The 19228-nt window shown below is 35.4% G+C and overlaps 1 protein-coding gene and 1 pseudogene across 5 annotated transcripts in view; both read left to right on the plus strand.

Annotated features, from left to right (window-relative positions):
- The window catches only part of LOC145293208 (SCY1-like protein 2), a 207101-nt gene that overhangs the window by 93016 nt on the left and 94857 nt on the right, over positions 1 to 19228 (plus strand). The window lies entirely within an intron of this gene.
- Positions 10761 to 10892, plus strand: LOC145293570 (U2 spliceosomal RNA; annotated as a pseudogene).

The raw sequence follows: 19228 nt of genomic DNA on the forward strand, positions 1-19228 counted from the left end.
AAAAAACATTTTTTGTTACATTAAATAAAGTAGTGAAAAAACATTTTTGTTACATTAATAAAGTAGTTGAAAAAACATTTTTTTATTTAAAATAGATAATTTTATTGTTTTTCTTTGTTTATTTTTTACATTTTTTTCTTACATTTACTTGAATGTCCTTAGTAAAAGTAGAGTTATGTCCCTTAGACGAACAAATCTTTCTTCATGATTACTTCTTTGGTTATAAAAACAATCGTTTTTATTTGACAAATGAACGTCTGATGTGGAACAAGAGAGATATGGGGTGGTGGTAGAATTTGGTCAACGCATCTTGATCTCGAGTAATGACTGTTTTTTTGTTCAAGATTTGTTTTTATTAAGTTCACATAGTTCTGTTTTCATGGTTTCCATTTGGTTAGTGTTTACATTAGCTCTTGCGTAATTAGTCAAAAATCGTGTTGTCTTTTTTTATTCACTGGCTCTCTCGGGATTTCTGGCATTATCCAGAAGTTTTGTTGAATTCTCATTTTTGCTTGTTTCCGTGTTGCCCGCCATCATTATTCAACAGTAGGTTTTAGTGAATCACCTCAAATGTGTTGTGTTTTAACCGAACTCGGGAGACCTCTAATGACAGAAGTTGTAAACTTTGCAGAGGACACGGGACAAATCCACTCACCTGTTCACACTTGTGGCTGGTGGTTGACAACACTTGGCAACAGCTTGAAGAGTAAATTGCAAGACGAATCAAAGTTACGAAAATAATCTATTTATTATTAAAAATGAAAAATAATCGATTGCCAACATCTGTGGTAGTGGTCAGTTCAGAGCTTAGTCAGATTTCATAAATTAATAGAAAAAAATCCTCTTGTTTTTATTTTTACGCTAGCAGGACACACTCGGCATTACCTAGTCGTTAAAATACGCTTAAATATATTTTAATTCATGCAGAGTTCATATTTAGTATTACAGAGCCAATTCACTATTGAATATTATATATATACATATATAGTGCTGATTTCCAAAATTAAAAAAATCACTTGGGTGCCATTAGCTAGAATCGAAACTAAAACATTTAGCCCTTTAGCTACATTCCCTACAGTTTGAGCTATCTACAGAAAGATTAGAAAGATTTAAAATTTAACACCTTTAAGCTACCTTTGAATTTGTGCATACGCAAAAGTAATAGTTAAAATGAACAGTTTGTAGTTCAATTTTCCAGCATATTTCTGTATGCATCATTCGTCCAAAGATTTTACTTGTTACGAGGAGCGTGCAATAAGTAATGCCCCTGACCCACTTCCAGTTGTCTGATCTAGCTGAAATTTTGCATGTGCAATGATTTATATCTCTACGGGTTTTGTGGCAAATTACAGCTCTGAAATAATTGTGGTTTCTGTTTTACAGGGATTTGAACTGAGTCAGGTGTGAAATGGAGCCTGTTGAATGTCGAGCAGTGATCCGGTTTTTGTATTTGAAAGGACGCACACCACAGGAGACTTTTGATGAAATGAAAGAAACTTATGGTGATAATGCTTCATCATATGACCTTGTAAAAAGCTGGCATTCTTCTTGAATTCAAACATGGCCGGAAGTCTGTGGAAACATCTCCCAGACCTGATTGCCCCCCCCCTCACCTTCTGCTATTGATGAGGCATCTGTCCGTCAAGTTGAGGCTGCCATTTTGGAAGATCGGCGCATTACTATTCGCCAAATAGCTCAAGATGTCAAAATTAGTACAGGGTCTGTGGAAACTATCATTCATGACCATTTGTATATGCATAAGGTGTCTGCCAGATGGATTCCCAGGTTGCTCACACCATTCCAGAAGCGAGAACGTGTTGAGTGCTCAAGGATGAATTTGGAGATGTGCCAAGAAGATGAGTCAAAGATTTTCAAAAGACTGATTACACAGGATGAAACCTGGGTCCATCACTATGATCCAGAGACCAAAGCCCAGTCAATGCAGTGGAAGCACTTGAACTCACCACCTCCAAATAAGGCAAGGGTGCAGCCCTCCGCTGGCAAGGTCATACTCATAGTCTTCTGGGACCAGTACGGAGTAGTGATGACAGATTTCCTGGCAAAGGGTACTACAATTACAGGAGCTTATTATGCTTCACTTTTGACGAAATTAAGGGAAGCTATCAAAATCAAGAGGCCGAGCAAGATCAGCAACGGTACCCTCCTCCTGCAAGACAACGCTCCAGTCCACAACTCACATGTCGCCAGATCAAAAGCACAGGCATGTGATTATGAAATCCTTCCCATCCTCCCTACTCTCCTGACCTTGCACCCTCTGACTTTCACCTCTTCTCAGCCATGAAGTTGTTTTTGAAAGGAAAGCGTTTCCCAGATGATGCAGCCTTGATTTCTGAAGTCACGTCGTGGTTGGAGGACCAACCTGGGATGTTCTACAAAAACAGTCTCCAGAGCTGCATCAAACGATGGGAGAAATGCATAACTCTGGGTGGTTCCTATGCAGAGAAAGACTAATAACTGTGCCAATTTTCGTTACTCTACTGCTATAAGAAGTGGGTCAGGGGCATTACTTATTGTGCACCCTCGTATAAACCATCCTTGGTGTATGATTACTATTTCCTGCTAATTTCAGTGTTATGTGACCAGTAGTTTAAGAGTTTATCAGTCAAATATTTACAGACAGACACATACATTTACTGCTTTATTTATAGAGAAAACTTCATTTATCTTCAGCAAAGCTGTTTTTTTTTTCTTAATTATTTGAAAAAACTTTCTACCTTGTACAAAATCCTTCTTAGGTCTCTCTTTGTTATTAAATTTCATTCCAGTTTTTAAACTTGGCAAACAGATGCATTTGCAGACTTTAGCTTCTCTCTTCCTCTATCTTCCTCCTCCTCCTCTGAGACCATCAATGTATCTTCCATCATGATGTTTGTTTTTTTGTTGAGATGAGGATTGGTTATGCGTATCATTTAGATTCATCAAGACTACTGTTCTCATCTTGAGTGTCATTTTCACAATGTTTTGCTCAATGTAATTTCTGACCTTCTTTAGGTGTATGTTGTCGAACTTGGGAATTTGGACGGAATTTTGAATGGAACCCTTTATTTAATTCACGGGGGTTAGCATGCTCTTGTTCCGTCAACCATGACTGGATAGAGGTCCTAAGTGATTCGCCGTTGTATTTTTCAGTCACCCACACTAAGAATTGAACCAGGAGAATATCACTTTTATAATTGATTTTTTTCAACTACTTGAACCACTGCATCATGGGTCCTTGAGTCCAAATTCCCGAGTTCAATAGAAACAATCCCAAGTTTGACAAGATATACATGAAGAAGGTCGGAGGTTACGTCGACAGAAACATGAAAATGACATTCAAGATGAAGACAGTAGTCCGAAGAATAAAAATACAACTCTTTCATCAAACCTATTTTTTCGTCACTGTGTCTATCCCTTCTCCTCACTATAATGTGATAGCCATGTCAACACCAAGAAAACCAAAAGTCTCTCTCTCTCTCTCTTTCTCCATTTCATATTGTGACATACCTGTCACCACCACAATTTTGTAAATGCTGAATCCATATATGCTCAGTACATTACAAAAGTTTGTCATAATAAAGTATTACATTTGATAAGCTGTATGTGCTGAATTGTGATGCTCAGTATTCTAGATAGTGAGATTCATTAGTACATTTGATCAGATAAAATGATTATGAAGAAAAAGACGACAAAAAATTCAGCATTATCAGAGAATACTAGTGTTGGGATGATTAATCGGAATCGGGAGTCGGAAAAATTGGAAGATTTGCAGGGATTGGAATCTTGAAAAACTGATGTCTATTTCCCGATGCCAAAGCGATTCTTTTAATTGTCTTTTTTTTATTTGATTTTGTTTAAACCAAAATCTCCCATTGCTGGTAATAATGATAAAATTATAAATATTTATTGATTTTAAATTACAAATAAAGCTAAAATCGATAGATCATCCTCCAAGTGTATTTTTACGTTTAGGAAAATATCTGCATTTTTAACATGTTTTTTTTCCAAAAATTGGGGGTCCTGGATATGACCTTAAACTATATCCCATGGTGAGGCCCCAGCTTGCGGGTTTTGGGGAGTGTGGAGCCACCCTTTAATTGTCATTGCTCCCAGGTCCACTCTGACCCAGAGTGGTAGTACCTGTTAGGGTCCCAACTATGGGTTAAATAGAAACTGACTTGAAAAAAGCAAATATATTCTATTAAAAAAATTTTCTTCAAAATCACCGGATTCAGCATTAAATAATCTGAAAAGGATTGATATGCCGTAAAACAAAAACAACCAACCAACCAACCAAAAATCGGGAAAAATAACAATCTTTTAGTTAAATAATTAAAGATTTATAAAGAATCGGAATTGGTAATTTAGCACAGAATCGGGTAGAATATTGGAATCATCGCATAACTAGAGAATACATTAAAACAATATAAGTTTCATTATATTGTTAAGGGGAGAGAGTTAAGAAATTAGTGTTGGCCAACGATAAATATAAACAATTATGTGTTTCATTATAGGAGAGGAGAGGTATAACTTTAAAGCTGAAAGCTTTGGTGAATTTCTTAAATTTTTATCATTATTTTTAATACATTAAAACAAGGTTGGGGAATGGACGAGGAGAAAGAAAAAGAGTGTGGCAAGAGAGAGGAATAGAATAGTGGTAAAGAGGGAAGTTTTATAATAAACATATTGCACACACTTTTTTAACTGCTCCTATTTTATTGTTTGTGGCCCCGAGCCATGCTAGATAGCTCTGCTCGTTATCAATAAACCTATGGCAAACATTTTAAAGAAGAAAACTGCCTTTTGGATTTTCATTATTAAAATTATTACAACTTTAATTCAATAAGTAAAATAAATTTGAAATAATTATTCACAAAAGTTTAACATACTCATTCAGACTATCATTGATGTCACTTGAAAAATAAGATTTCTTGATAATACTTCCTGAGAATCAAGTTTAAATCCAAAATGAGATGACCGTCTTAACTACAGAGACGCGTGAGTAACTTCTGGTCAAATGTATGAGCGTTGTTCCAAAAGTAAAGCCTCCCACTTTTTTTTTTTTTTTTTAAACTCAAGAAGTTGAAGAGCTATAAAGTCGGGAGTAATATCATTAAAATGAGTGACCTTTTGTGCTCCAGAATTTATTTTTCTACATTTTTACCACTATTCGTAATGCACTTTTGCCAGCGATGCATAAATGGGTGTTTAGAGCGTGCTTTATCATGTCATACAAGGACCGTTCCAAAAAGTAAAGCCTCCTATTTTTTTTAACTCAAAAAGTTGAAGAGCTACAAGACGTCACAATCATCATCATCATAAGTGACCTTGTCTGTGTGAGTGAGGAACCGTCTCTACCAAACAATTCTATCAATTTTTGGTCTACAGATGTGAATACAGATATATAGAGGATTTAGACCAATGGAACAAATTCTATTTGGTTTTTAGCCGGTAAAATAGCTGCTAAGGGGTTGAAATTGAAAAAAAATAAAACTTGGTAGGCTTAAGTCGACTAAATGTGTACGTTGCATGCACACGCAAATATAAATTTATATATTAAAGTCGGTTGATTTTTAAACTTCTGATATCCATCTGGTGTTAGCTCAGATGGTAATGGATAAGGCTGAAGCATTTAATGTTTTGGTTTCGATTCTAGCTGATGGCACCCAAGTCATATTTAAAAATAAAACCTGTTGAAATCACTACTATATACTGAGTACAAGATAAATAATCAATAGCGTATTGGTTTCATAATAATAAATATGGAATTTGCATAAATTAAAATATAAATCATATTTAAGTATGCTTTATGACCAGACTAGACTAGGCAACCACTACTATATATTGGGTTCAATATGATAATCAATAGAGAATTGGCTCTGTAATAATAAATATGAAATCTGTATAAAATAAAATATCATATTTAAGTGCATTTTATAATCAGGTAACGCTGGTCGGTCTGCTAGTATATATATATATAGATATACAACCTTTCTTAGTATGACATTGATACATTTTTAAAATTTAGTTGAAATGAAGTTTTGCAGTGATGAAGCATCAGCTGTATGGACCCATATACATCAGTGAATAATTAATTGGATGCTGGTTAACTTTTATTTACAGCTTTTTATCTTCATGTGAAGCTGGTCAATCGATTTGATTGAAAATTGATTTCACAAATTTCAATGACAATACTAGTATTAAAAGTGTGGGACATTCGTTGATCCTAAATTAATCCCGAGCAATGTTGGGGCTCCCTGCTGTTATGTATGTATGCACATATCTATATATCTATAAAAGTGAACGTGTTTGTGTATCAGTCTGTCTGAGTGTCTACATTTCCCTACGCAATAACTCTGTCAATTTAAAGTCTACAGACTCGAAATTTGATATACAGGGTACTGAGATTTGGGAAAATCGATGTGATCGGTTTTCGGCCAGAAATTTGGCGATTAAGGGGTCAAAATTCAACGATTTGACCTTTAAGAACTCTACCAAACTCTTCCGACAATTTTGGGTCTAAACACTTGAAATTTTAGATATAGGTTCCTTGGACATGGATCTAACTTAATGACTTGATTTGAGCCCAAAACAATAAATTTTAGGGGGTCATAATAGGGGTCAAAGTTAAAAAAAATTGACCGTTTTTTTAAAAAATTTTTTTACTCAACATACACCTCCAAACACCCAGGCAACGCCGGCCGTAAATGCTAGTGTGTGTATATATATATATATATATATATATAAAAATAATGATTATTCTTTTATACTTACAGACACTAGTGTTTCATGCTTATGCAATCACCAGTGTAGGAGGTGATAATTCCTACCGGTCGGGAGATTTAAAACCAGCTGCGAACCCACCTTTGACTCCATTTGCTAAGCCTTTACCTCTGGGTCAACAAACAATTGCCACGGGAAAGAAAGGATGACTAATAAACACACAAGTCAGGTGCAGACATGAGACAATCCAAAGTGTTTGAATGAGCGAAAGTCGTGAAAAGTGTATAAACACTAGTTGATTACCTCTTAGTTTATATTTCCTCAAACAGTGCCATCCTTAAGTATCTTAAAGGGAGGGACTTAATAATTATAATTAAATATATTTATTTTTTACAAATGTGTCACCACTTATTAAAGTCCAGGATGAGGGTTAAAGAGATTGTTAGTTGGACGATGAATATCACCAGAAGAGGGATAAAAGCAATCTGAGGAATGGGTAGAATTTGATTATCCAAGAGGACGACTCAATAAGTATTTGTTATTTGACAATATTGTAGCCAATTCTCAAGCAGTCTTCTGATACTGTAATCTTAGATTCTAGCCATTGTCCGTGGTCACCATTCAATTACCCAGAAGCTGACTATTCAAGTTTGACAATCATAAAAAAGTCCAAATCATAATTCATTTAGACCAAGATCTAATAAAAATAGAAAGCATTGTATTTTCTGTGTTTAGATCATTTATTTCTTCTGTAGATATTCCAGAAGCTTCAAACATTTCTTTCTGAAATCCTTTCACTTGTACATATTGCAGAAGCTTCAAACATTTCATTCTGAAATCCTTTCACTTGTACATATTGCAGAAGCTCCAAACATTTCTTTCTGAAGTCCTTTCACTTGTACATATTCCAGAAGCTTCAAACATTTCTTTCTGAAGTCCTTTCACTTGTAGATATTCCAGAAGCTTCAAACATTTCATTCTGAAGTCCTTTCACTTGTAGATATTCCAGAAGCTTTAAACATTTCTTTCTGAAGTCCATTAACTTGTACATATTCCAGAAGCTTCAAACATTTCCTTCTGAAGTCCTTTCACTTGTAGATATTCCAGAAGGTTTAAACATTTCTTTCTTAAGTCATTTCACTTGTAGATATTCCAGAAGCTTCAAGCATTGCTTTCTGAAGTCATTTCACTTGTAGATATTCCAGAAGCTTCAAGCATTTCTTTCTGAAGTCCTTTCACTTGTAGATATTCCAGAAGCTTCAAACATTTCTTTCTAAAGTCCTTTCACTTGTACATATTACAGAAGCTTCAAACATTTCTTTCTGAAGTCCTTTCACTTGTACATATTCCAGAAGTTTTAAACATTTCTTTCTAAAGTCCTTTCACTTGTACATATTCCAGAAGCTTCAAACATTTCTTTCTAAAGTCCTTTCACTTGTACATATTCCAGAAGCTTCAGACATTTCTTTCTGAAGTCCTTAAATTTGTAGATATTCCAGAAGCTTCAAACATTGCTTTCTGAAGTCCTTAAACTTGTAAATATTACAGAAGCTTCAAACATTTCTTTCTGAAGTCCTTTCACTTGTAGATATTCCAGAAGCTTTAAATATTTCTTTCTGAAGTCCTTTCACTTGTAGATATTCCAGAAGCTTCAAACATTTCTTTCTGAAGTCCTTTCACTTGTAGATATTCCAGAAGCTGTAAACATTTCTTTCTAAAGTCCATTCACTTGTACATATTCCAGAAACTTCGATTTTTGTTTTCCTCATAATTAAAGGTAAATCAATACAGACAAGCTGTGACATGAATGTGAACGGAATAATTTCATGTTCCGCCATCCTTCTTCTAACCATGTACTTATTATTTTCTTTCTTTTTTCTTGATTGCACTTATGTTTACGTAGAGCAATCGTTCTCAACTGAGGTTCACATGGACTCCCATGATCCATGTCAGGTTAGGATTGGCCCAGTTTTACTTCAAAATGAACCATTTATATAATACTTTTAGTTTTTTTTTTTCATTGGTGAAAGTAAAATAAGTGGGGATCAAATAAATTAAGAGGAAAAGAAATTCATGCGTAAAAAGGGATAAGAACCACTTGTTAACATATACTGCACTGTATGTTTAGATGGTGCATATGAATAGCAGACGTTGCATGCGATAAATGCTCGGCTGAAGAAAAAAAGGTGCCGCAGAGAACTGAAAATATCTCTTGCTGAAGTCTAACCACCCACCAAGAGACATTTTCTTTGCTTGAAAAAATAAGTACCTTCTTAAATAGGAAGATCATGTTTGAGAAAAAGTGGTGCTTAAGATTATCTGCACAGTGAACGAGGCATAAAAAACATGACTAAGTTCAACATTTGCTCGCCCCATTAAGCCCCAAAAGTCCCCAGGGAATGTCAAATCCTGGTGAAAATGAACAAATGGTGTAGTTTTAGGCCTTAACATATGTAAATTTGAGTTCTGCACCATGCAAAAAAAGAAATGACTAAGTTCATCATTCGTCCCCCGCCTCCATTTAGCCCCAAAAGCCCTCAAGGCCTTAACATATTTAAATTTGAGTTCAGCACCATGCAAAACTGCTAAATAGACATACACAGAAAATTTTTGGCAAATATGGTAAAATAGTCCCCAAAATAGTGTTTTATTAGCCCTAAAAGAGCCCCTGGAGAACACCAAAGAGTTATCGCGAAATATAGACAAGCAGAATTATATAGAAATTCGTTAGTTACAACTTTCCAGAAAGTTTTATAAAAATCCAAGGTATCAATTTTTTTAATAAGCACAAAAGTGTCAATTTTAGTCATTTTAACCCGAAAGACACCTTTAGGAGAGCAACTGGAGTTTTCTCAGAAAATCCGTTCTGTTAGTTTTTTACTCATATCATATTTAATGTTTGTACAAAATTTCAAAAAAATTCCAAGGCGCAGTTATTGAGAAAAATGCGGACAGACGAACGGGTAATAAGGAAGTAATCCTATAATAACGTGTTCTACTTATGAAAAGAAACTGTTTATGGAAATTCCATTTGATTTTAGACATACCAAAAATGTTGCAGTTGTGGTAATAAGACGGGTTCTTGCTGTGAATGTTTTATAAGAAGGAACCAGAGTTTTGAGTTCAGTCGGGCTACTTTCGTAGAAATAACGAGAGAGTATGAGAAAGAGGCTGTAGACAACAGAAGAAATCAGCCGCCACAAGATTGCAAAGTCGATTTTGTACTGTCTTTCACAGCAAGAAAATGTTCTGAGTGGCCATATCCACATGTGGCAGGAGTAATCCATCCTAGGACGTATCTGGCTTTGATAAAGGATTGCATCAGGAGTCAGCTACTTTGAGGCGATTATTGCTCAACTTTTAACCAGATCTCTTCTAAATCGATATTGCTTTAGTTCAGTTGTAAGGAGAAATCCAAATGACCAGAAGCAATGCTGGGGTAAGCAGAATAATTGGGTTTATTTAAGGAATTTTGGATAAAGTATAGAATAGTTAACACTAGTAAACTAAACAAAAAAATAAAACAGCAACACCTAATTTATATGAAATGCGTTAGAATGAAATTCTCTTTTGAACTGGCCTAGTTTTTTTTTTTTTTTTTTTTTTTTTACACGGTGGTCACCACTTATCAAGGCCTGGAAGCATCTCAGGGATAAGGGTTATTGCAAGTACAGTACGTTAGTGTGGAGATTTAATGAAGTGTTTACTTAAGAGGGCGGTTCATTAGGAATTTAACGTTGGACTTGAAGACATCCAAGTTGTAGTCAGGTGGGAAGCAGGCAGACGGAACAGAGTTCCACAGGAGTGCAGTTCTAAGAAAGAAGCTTTGTTCATGGAATCTACGTTTTGATTTAGGCACAGATAAAGAGTGGGGGAAATTTTTCACAGTGGATTCAGCTAGACGGGTGTTTTTCGTGAAGGATTGGCGAGGGGGGACCAGAGATTGGAGTTCAGACGTTTTAACACGTCGAAATGATTTCTAAGATATTTTGCTTTCTTTTTTTGTTTTCTGGATAAAATCTATCCTCTCAATAGCAATTGATCCTGGGCCTTTTGGCTAGGATCAAGGTGTAGTATTTGTTCTGATGCTGCACTTTATCTTTTTGTCCACAATCATTGGAGGAGGAATCCTTCTAATTTTTATTTTTGTTTCTCCAGAGTGACCCTTTTTGGAGAGCTGGATTTTCCCCACATTAAAAACCAACCTTGTGTCTAACCCTGCCCTCATGGAGAGGCAAGTAAATAAGAAGAATGGCTACAATTAATACAGTTCCTACTTGACAAAGTTCATTTTTTTTCAGCAACAAGCAGAAATTGTCTTTCTGTTTGAACTGTTTTTTCATATACTAGCAGTTCAGCCCGGCTTTGCTTGGGCCCTATGTACTGTTCAGAACTTTATGTGCATATATATATATATATATATATATATATATATATATATATAATTAAAAAGTTTGACTCATGTCCAGGTAACCTACATCTAAAATTTGAAGTGTTTAGACCCAAAATTGGCAGAGAAGTTTGGTAGAGTCTGCAAAGGTCAGCTCTTTCAACTTTGACTTCTTGGCAGCCAAATTTTCGGCCAAAAACTGATTAAAAAGCTTGCTGCATGTCTGAATACACTTTATGTAAAATTTCAAATGTTTAGACCAAAAATTGGCTGGGTAATTTGGTAGAGACTGCAGAGATCAAATTTTTTTTAATTTTGACCCCAATTTTACCCCCTTAGCATTTATTGTTTTGGGCTCAAATCAAATTAAAAAAACCTACATCTAAAATTTCAAGTGTTTAGACCCAAAATTGGCCGAGGAGTTTGGTAGAGTTTTCCAAGGTCAGATCATTGAACTTTGTCCCCTTGACAGACAAATTTCTGGCTGAAAACCGATTAAAAAGATTTTCCCAAATCTCAACACCCGTTATGTCAAATCTCAAGTCAGTAGACTGAAAATTGACCGAGTAGTTTAGTACACACACACACACACACACACGCACACACACAATTTCGCTTTTATAGATATACTAGCGGGGGTACCTGACGTTGCCCGGGTGTTTGTAGGTGTGTGTGGTGTTAAATAAAAAAGAACCCGGGGGTGGGGGTAGGATCGAACCGGAAGCCCTGGGGCGAAGTTTGAAAATAAAATCGGCCAGCCAGAATGAGTTAGCGAAAGATGTTTGAATTTATTTAAGTAAGAACCAAATTGACAGGTGCGCGCACAGAAGTCATCGAGCGTTACGACGACAACGTCAATGACCAGGTTTGTTTGTTATAAGCGAAGTAAAAAAAGAAAACAACGTTAACACTTAAGTGGGAAAAAAAACTAATGTAAGGCAAACGAACGATGAAAACAGAAAAAACGAACACATGAAAAATGGCTTAAATAAGCCTGTTTCGATATTAAAATTAAAATTTTTGGGTGTGTGGTCGGGGGGTGAATAAGTGAAGTAAAAAAAAAAAAACAGAAAAACGAACGTTACGTGAAAAATGGCTTAAATAACACTGGTTCAATATTTAAATTTAAAAAATCGAAAAAAAAAAAAGAAGAGACATCTCACACCACGATTCGAACCCAAAACGTTTAGATAATGAACCAACACTCCAATCAACTGACCTAACGCGACGTACATGAAATTTGTTCAGTTTTTCAACTATTTAAAGTAAATCAGGTCGTGACGTCATCTGACGCATGCGTAGAACCGGTCAAGAGGGCCGTTTTTTGTTGACCCCCCCCCCCCCCCCCCCGTCGAAAATTGTCAATTTCGGGGTGAAAAATGAACGTTTTTGGCCAATTTTTCGATATTTTTTGAGCAAAGGATGGAGCTTCAATATGATACCGAGTTTGTGAATTTTTGTTGTCTGTCGAAAGATTTTAGCAGACACACAAACATACATATATACATACATTTTCGCTTTTATATATATAGACTAGCAAGGGGACCTGGCGTTGCCCGGGTGTTTGTAGGTGTGTGTGAAAAAAAACAGGTGCCCGTAAAAAAAAAAAAAGCCTTGACGACGCGCAGTTGGAAAATAGTAAAGTGTGAAAAAAAAAAACAGGTGCGCGTTTTTGATTGACGTGACGGCGATAGCTATTCAGCAGTTAGCATTTTGTGCGGGACAGTTTTTAATGAGGTCAATAAATCGGTTTGTTTGTTTTTAAAAACCCGCTCCCTCATCTCGAAATGAAAGCTACCGTCTGATATGACGAAGTCGACATTGACCAAACGTTACTTAGCTCTCTAGAGACCACTGGCTCTGGGCCTGTGATTAGAGTCGAGTTTTGCTTTTTGTTTATACCGAAAACCGAATGTAACGCGTGCTGATGCGGGAAATGTGGAATAATTAATGTTTGAAAGTCAATAAAATTAAATAGACAGGCGAGTTCCGTGGTTAACTGCGAGATATTATAATTTATAGATGATATAAAAAGTTTTAAGAAGTTGTGAAGCGAGTGAGCGCTTCTCTGAAAGAAGCCTTTTGTGGACATCGAGGAAAAGCGTACGTACATACATACATACATACATTTTTGCTTTTATATTTATAGATAAGATATTATTTTAAAACCTTCCTCTGAATAATGTTGATATAGTTTGAAGATTGAGTTAAAAACAGATCTGAAATGATGAAGCCTTAGCTATAAAGAAAGATGTACAAGGGTCGTTCCAAAAAAAAAGTAAAGCCTCCTATATTTTAAATTCAAAATGTTCAAGAGCTATGAAGACAGAAGTGGTACTATTAAAACGAGTGACCTTTTGTGCTACAGAATTTATTCTTCTGCATAGTCTCCACCGTTCTTATGCCAGTAATTCAATGATGCATTTCTGCTTCTGACATACGTCTATGACAGGAGTTTCTTTCTTAGATTCTCACACTATCTACAAAATTTGCGACAGAGAGATGAAACTTTCAGGTTATGAATGCATAAGTTCAGTCATCATAGCAATGCAATTTGTGATCTCTTCTGATCAATTTGGATGGAATAAAGAAAAAGTAGGAGGCATTACTTTTGGAATACCTCTTGTATTATAAGTTCCAGGAAAATAATATTTATGACCTTTGTCTGGATGATCTTCACACATCCTAAAGAATTTTTTTTTACATAGGCATCACCACTTATCAAGGCCGAGAGGTCACTCGAGGATAAGGGTTAAAGAGTGTACAATAGTTAATTGGACAATGAAGTAATCGTTAATAATGGAAATTTGGTAAATTTGTTAACTTAAGTGAAACGCCTCATCAAGAATTTGTTTATGTTGGACTTGAAGACAACCATATTGTATTCAGCTAGAAAGCAGGCAAACATAAGACAGTTCCACAGACTTGTGTTCTAAGAAAGAAACTTTGTTCATGGAATCTACGTTTAGATTTAGGCATAGATAAAGAGTGGGGGAGATTATTGATAGTGTTTTCAGCTAGATGAATGTTTATCGTGAAAGTTTGTTGGGGGGGGCATAAATTGGAGCTCAGTCGAGCACTTGCCATGAAAATAACGATAAAGCAGAGACAGACTCGCAACATCTCTTCTGTGAGAAAGAGGTTACAGGGAAGAGAAAAGGATATCTCCTACGAGGTACAAAGTCTATTTTGAACTCTATCAAGGCAGGATAAGTCCTTTCTAGCAGCTCCTGCCCAGATGTGGCAACAGTACTCCATCCTTAAATTGGGCCTGAAATGATGGAGCCTTAGCTACAGATAAGTGTGTGCATAATAAGTGCAGGTCCAATAGAGTTTAAAACATTTCTGAGGGATGATCTTGCTACATCTTGAAAATTTAGATAAAATCAAACATGTTGAAATATCAGCTCAACAGACAAGAGACAGAGGATGAAACTTAGCATATTTATTAAACAAATTCTCAGGTTGGATGACAACTTGGATGCCGCTGGATGCAAAATGATGAGGTTAGTATTTTATGAGTAGGGGTATGACAACAGCATATTCTTTTCATTGTTTTGACTCTCGAGTGTGTATCCGTTGATATCTTATATGCTTTTATATAGAGTGATATGGTTCTCAGTTGATTAACTGTGTCGGATACATATTTAAGAGTCAAAGAATATTCGGTATTTGTACAGTTTAATCAAGACATTAAAAAATGAAAATATTGAAAAAAGGTTATATTGTACGTATCCGTTTTGAACTGAAGATCTCCGGAAAAAAATTTCACTTAATTTGATCAAGTAGTTTTTTAAATTCTTTTTACAGCGGGAAAACACGTTTGTATGAGAGTGCATTCAAGGCAGACATCTTGGAATTTTTCTTAATTTTTGTTTGGAGTTAGAACACGCCACGGGGAGATAACTCAGTTTAAAGCGCCGACACTCCCTCCCCATCTTTAATACTAGCTTTTCCTCCTAAAAATCGAACCTTTTGCTTGGTATCATAACAAATTGTTTTTTTGCTGTAAAACAAAAACTACTTGATGAAATTAAGTGAAATTTTTTTTCGGAGAACTTCATTCCATAACAGATATGTACAATTTAAACTTTTTTCAATATTTTCTGTACAAGTGCCGAATATTCTGTTGTCATGGCCCTATTTATGAGACCCTTTCTGTTTACTTTTCAATGTCTTCTGGTTGTAAGGGAGATAACTCTTGTTTGTTATTTTATTAATGTGGCATGCGAAAAGCAGATTTGCTACAGGTGAGAGGTGTTTGGCCAAGAGAAGATGAACACAGAAGAAATTAAAATTATCTCTAATTTTGGGTTTGGTCACCCAGAATTTTATTTCTTTATGAAAATAAGATAATGTCTCTTTAAATAGGATTCATACTGAAAGCAATATGCTTGAGAAAAATAATGTTCATAGATTGTCTGCAGATTTGCCCTTTTCAGTGGACACTGGTTGTCCAGTATCTCTAGTGGATATTTCAAGTGGGTGGTCGAATGGGGATAACGGATAATGGAGAGATTTTGAGTAAAAAGTATCGGTGTATTCATTCTTTTGCAGACTATTGTCGTCATCTTCATAGTTATTGTTTCACTACGTTTCAGCTAACTCATCCTCTGGCCTTCTTCAGGTGATTAAAAATTAAATACCATAGCTGACAATGAAATACCAGATAAAAACACAAAATTGGATATATAATACCATAAAATCTAGCCTTGATCGCATTTCGGGTGCAATGGATAGAGGCGATAAGTTTCTACGGTTCAAGGTAAGCATTGCCTAAAGATAGCGATTTCAATCCTACCCGAAGCAGACCAGAGGATTAGTTGGCCAAAACGTGGTGAGACGACAACTATGGAAGGCAGTAGTTATTGGGGATAAGTTACAAGACTCAGCATTCTTATGTCGCAGTTAATCACTTGAAGAAGGCCAGAGGATGAGTTGGCCGAAACAATAACAACTATGAATATGAGAATAACAGTCTACAAAAAAATGAATACACAAATTATGAAGCCTCATCTCAAAAGGATTATATATATTAATATTAGGCTGGCAAAAAAGTCTGATTTTTTTTTTTTTTTAATGTAATCTTTCCGGTCTACTAAAGATAGTTTTATATTCCCATTTTTCAAATGTTGTATTCGGTGTATTGAGTATGTTGATGCCAGTTTCTGAGTACAGGAGTTCTTATATTTTTTACTTGTATTTCAGGCCTTAACACTGCCGACATTTAATGATTATTTTTTCTTACTACAGAAAAGAAAAAAATATCCAAGGTATTTGTTACTATAAAACAAAAAATTTGAAAAAATGATAAAGAAACAAATATCTAACAAATAAATGTTACCAAAGGCAAGATAAGTTACTCTTCTACCTACCTAGATAAGTTTTTTGTGCTTTAACTGATTTTAAAACATTTACTTTGAAACACAAGTAGTGTCGAGTTGCTCAGTTAGAATGATAACAAGATGGACATTGATTGGGCTGTTGTCTTTTGAGTCCCAGTAATCGCTCAAAAATGAAAACAAATACTGATAGAAATCTATGTAATAAATGTCACCGTGTGTTATGTTTCTTGACCATTTTTTCTGTTTGTAGTAATAAATGTCAGAAACTTGCATAAAGATACGCCATGTTTATGGAGAGAATGTTATTACAGAATTAGTGTGTTTAGAAATGTTTTACTCGGTTCCAAAAAAGAAATTTTCCAGTAGGAATGCTTCTGGGTCTGGCTGGCCAAGAAGATCGACAGTGACCATGCAAAACTCATAATTGAACAACCAGACAAATCGCAAGCATTCTTAAAATTCTAAATCAAGCATGAAAAATTAATTGCATCAGTTAGGTTCTTAAGCTTGATGCTTAAGTTTCTCCTTTAACAAAAAGAAAAAAAAAACAAACAAAATTTTTAGCCAACCTAATACATATATTCTCAACCTATGGATAAGGGAGAGAAGTTAGAGCCAGCCCTTCGCGGCTTGAGGCAGGACGTTTGAGAGTATGCATCTCCAAACAAGATGGTGAGCCGAATTAAATGCCATCCAATGGAGGTCCTAGATATGACCTTAAACTATATCCTGTGGTGAGGCCCCAGCTTGTGGACTTTGGGGAGTGTGGAGCCACCCTTTAATTGCCATTGCTCCCAAGTCCACTCTGACCCTGAGTGGTAGTACCTGTTAGGGTTTCAACTATGGCTTAAATAGAAACCGACTTGAAAACAACAAATATATTCTATTAAAAAAATTTTCTTCAAAATCTTTGGATTCGGCATTAAATAACTTGAAAAGGGTTGATATGCCGTAAAACAAAACCAACCAACCAACCAACCAACCAAGCCATCCAATGGAATCAATAAAATTCACAACTTTGTCTGCAATTCAACCATAATTGGTACAAATAAACTTTGGTTTATGCCTGATTTGTCCATTAAGTCTTGGTCATAAACGCCCAACAGTCTTCGTTTTTCCACTATTCTATGAACAGTACACCTGGATACGACATGTAAAATTGTTGATAAACTTTGACACATTCCTCTCTTGGTATTGTCCTGTTTTTTTGATGGCCATAATCAGTTCAGAAATAGTTTGGGGACTTTGGATTATTCAAACTATTGTTCTCATCTTAATGTTATTTGCACAATGTTTCAAGGTCAACAAGTATTTGTTGACCGTTCAGATTTAATTGTTGACCCATTTTGAAATATTAAAATTTTAATCCAATATTAACTAATTAGTCCCCTGACAAAGGAGGGATTGGATTGGACCTAGTAATTCATGTCCATTCATTGGTTCGTACTTTTCTCAATAACCACACCTTGGATTTTTTTTAAATTGTGCACAAACATTAGTCATGGTAAAAGTAAATTTTTGCCAGAACAGATTTTTTAAGGATAACTCTAGTTGTCCTCTAAGGGGGCATCATAGGGGTAAAATTGACCCCAAATCATTTGTTTGCACTTTTCTCAATAACCACTATTTGAATTTTTTTTTTTGGGGGGGGGGGTAAATTGCCCCCAAGTCATTTGTTCACACTTTTCTTAATAAGAGTGTTTATTAAATTTTGCATAAACATTAATCATGTAAATTTTACACTCGTGGAGGAGGACCCCATATGCTCGATTTGTTTCTAACTAGTTTTTACTAGTTGATTTTAGTAAAGAAAAGAAATAGATCTAGTAAAAGGATTTTATTCATTTGCTTCATGCTTTAGTTTGGTTAGGCAAAAATCTTTCCGCTGCAAATCTGTTGTTCAGAGAACGAGTATCAGTTGTAACTCCATCAAAAATAAAACCTCTTCTGATTGTTTTAAACTGGGGTTTTAGTTTTATTTGTGGAATGGAGCACAGACGAGTGTATGCAAATACCAAGCTGTGTATGAGATGATGTCACGGTAAGGAAAAAGAAAGACTATAAAAAGGAGAGAGAGAGAGAGAGACGACATTACCACGTATAATCATGTTAGAGATGTGGATGATGTCACAACCATAACCAGAATTCATGCATGGTGAGAGAATAAGCAAATAAATGTCATTGTTACAAAAAAAAAAAAAAAAAAGGTTATTACTTGTCCTATGTTCTTTACAACGTGTGAGTCCCATGTGTAAAACGTTACAAAACCAACTTGTTAGAAGTTTTTAAAAAATTCATTATTGTATTCCAAATATCGCTCCGTGATGAGGATTGAACCTTTAACCAGCAGAAGATCGTCACTTAGAAATGGTTATTACTTAGCGTTTATATTCTTTACATACTGGCTGATGGAAACGAGCAAACTACCTTCCGTGGATTAACTTAATTAATCCATACAGATGTCCGAGTTCGATATCGCAGATTCCTGAATTCAGCAAGATGCACCCGAAGAAGCCCGGAGGTATGATCGACTGAAACATTGGGAGAAAAAGACAAAAAAATAAAAGCGCGTGTACAAGCTGACTATCACATTCGAGAGCATATTCAAAACGTCGGAAATTCTAAGTGGGGAGTTGTATAGAAAGATCAGTTTTTTACATTACATTTAAATTTCTTTATGTCAATATAGTCGAAGAAACATCGGTGGGAAATTCAAAAAGCAAGATGTCTGAAGAAAGAAACTGTAAAAAAAAACAAAAAAAAAAACACG

This window comes from Euprymna scolopes, chromosome 14, assembly GCF_053919585.1.
Source record: "Euprymna scolopes isolate OS-2025 chromosome 14, ASM5391958v1, whole genome shotgun sequence".
NCBI classification, from domain to species: Eukaryota; Metazoa; Mollusca; class Cephalopoda; order Sepiida; family Sepiolidae; genus Euprymna; species Euprymna scolopes.